Raw genomic sequence first — 2,468 nt, 5'->3', positions numbered from 1 at the left:
ACCCTCCTCCTCCTTTCTCCCAGCTTTATACTGAGCAAACGTCATATGGTATGGAATATCCCTTTGGTCGGTTTGGGTCAGCTGTCCTGGCTGTGTCCCCTCCCAAGATCTTGCCCACCCCGTCCCATTGGGGGAAATATCAGAAAAAGCCTTGATGCTGTGTAAGCACTGCTCAGCAGTAGCCACAACACCAGGGTGCTATCAACACCCTGCCAGCTCCCGACATAAAACACAGCACCATGAGGGCTGCTGTAGGGGAAAACTAATTCCAGTTCAGCCAGACCCAGTACAATGAAGCATCCTCCAAGGGTTCCTCACTTTCTCCTGCCCCAGGAGTAGGACAAAGCCTTTGGGTAACAAAACTCACTTGGTTTACCCTTCTAGCCGTTGCATGTAACCCTTTCTCTGAGGCGTGGTTTCCCAGCAGGCACACAGTGTGGTAAGAAGCCACAAACAGGACAGGCAGGAGGACTCCGCAGCCCTGAGCACATGGTGCAATGGGCCATCAGGGTTTTTTTCCCATCACAGCTTGTAAGACTTGTTACCTGTTGTCAGGACTCCCAGCTACTTTACAAAAGTGAGTATTTGCATTCTTCCTATGTAGAAAAATGGAATGTGAGGAAAAGTCTTCTAATTTCCCAGGCCTGGTGACTCAGAGCTGCATGCAAGAGAAGAACCCCAGGGACATTTGCTGCAGGCGAGTCCAATCTCCACCTCCAGAAGAGAAGCACTAAACCCTGCTGTGGTTATTCTGTCCGTCAGAATCTGCCAAAATGGGCAGGAGGAAGTAAAAGGGGTCTGCCAGAGTTTACAATTGTGCTAGAAAAATTATCTCCACACAGAGGTTCCATTTAACCTGTAAATAGGAATTTAGCATAATGAGTGATCATTATTATAATAACCTGCACTTTTGCTGTTTCAGAAATGGCTCTAGAAAATCAATTTTGCTGTCCCTAAGAAGAAGAATGCAGGAATGCAAACCCTGTTTATTCAGTCTTCAGATGCAAGGCTAGATTTGACCTGTGGGTCAGTTCTGCGAAGAAGTGACCTGTTTCAGAAGTCAGTGTTTCTAGCAGGTATTAGGTAATACAGCATGTAAATTTAGGGCGGTTCTCAGAATAAAGATTTTTTTCCATTTGCTGTTTCAAACAAACAAGTATATAGTTTTAATCTGTAAACAGAATAAAGATAGTTAACCAGCTGTAAGAGTCATTAAGATCATCAACCCCCGCATAGCATTATTTTGATTATATAATTCGTACAGAAAGAAAGATTTTCAATTAATAGGACTCAATAATGATCATATCTTGTCTGCATTCTGTGTCTGGATCAATTTTTTCTTCTGTCATAAAGCTGTGCTAACGTTACCTTCAGAAACTACCGAGAATGTAAATTAGTTGTATGTGCAATTTCCTTTTGTGAGGTTTTTAAAAAAAAATTAACTGAAAAAGAATTCCTTTTTCATCTAACTTTGTCTAAGTTCTGTTAAAAGAATTTGTCAAAAATAAATAAATAAGTCTTCAGCAAGAAAACAACAATTCTCTCAACCTAAATTGGCCCTGTCAAAATATGTGATGCTATTATTTAGGATGTCCTTCTCTATAGGCTTTTTTAGTGAACGTGAGCTCCAAAAGCTTTCTGAGATGATTATGGCTTGCAAGAAAACTGAACAAGAACCTGGACCCTTGTGGAAATAATAACATAAATGAAAGGGAAACATCAAGGCACAAAGAGTAACGCTGTTCACCGCAAGTAGAGATGTGGGCTCAGATTTACTGGTCTTCTGTTTCACGACCCAACAATCCCACACCAGAGCAGGAAGCACTGGAAAGGTGAAATCCCCAGTGCCCAGAGAAGTGCCCTGAGCATCTGTATGCTTTTTCAATTCAAAGGAGCACTGGTGGTTGGGCACACTACTAGATTTTTGTTCATGCTTATCTAGATATTTATAAAGATGATGTGTGGTCAAGAGGAGCCGATTGTAAACACATTGGGATTTATTTATAAAAATTCATATGGCTATTTAATAAGTAAAAAAATAATAAACAATTCTCCTATTGAGAGAATGTTCTGGGAATAAAATAGAGATTTCAAGAAGAAAAGAGGAAACATTTAGACTCTATGAAAAATAAAATGTGGAATGTTATAGAAGTCAGCCCAGGACTCTTCAAAAAAATTAAAAACATTTTCTTTAACTCAGTCTCTGCTTCCCTGAACCATTAAAGACAGGCACCATCAAGTGTTTGCCTGCTAAGAAAATTGAAGGAGACAAGGCAGTAAAAACTGTTCTTATAGCATGTCCTATTTTAAGTCCATAAGATAAAATTCTCAAAACTTGAAAAACACCAGAGTGAAGGAGTCAAGGTGAGAGTATCATCAGATTATATATCATCTCTGCCACAGTAAAAGGAATATAATCTTGAACATTTAAAAAAAATATTTTTTTTCTTTTTTCTAAGAGAGGAGAC

This window comes from Athene cunicularia (genome assembly GCF_003259725.1).
Source record: "Athene cunicularia isolate RWA chromosome 7 unlocalized genomic scaffold, athCun1 chr7_part1, whole genome shotgun sequence".
Lineage (NCBI taxonomy): Eukaryota > Metazoa > Chordata > Aves > Strigiformes > Strigidae > Athene > Athene cunicularia.
This window is presented reverse-complemented; position numbering follows the sequence as displayed.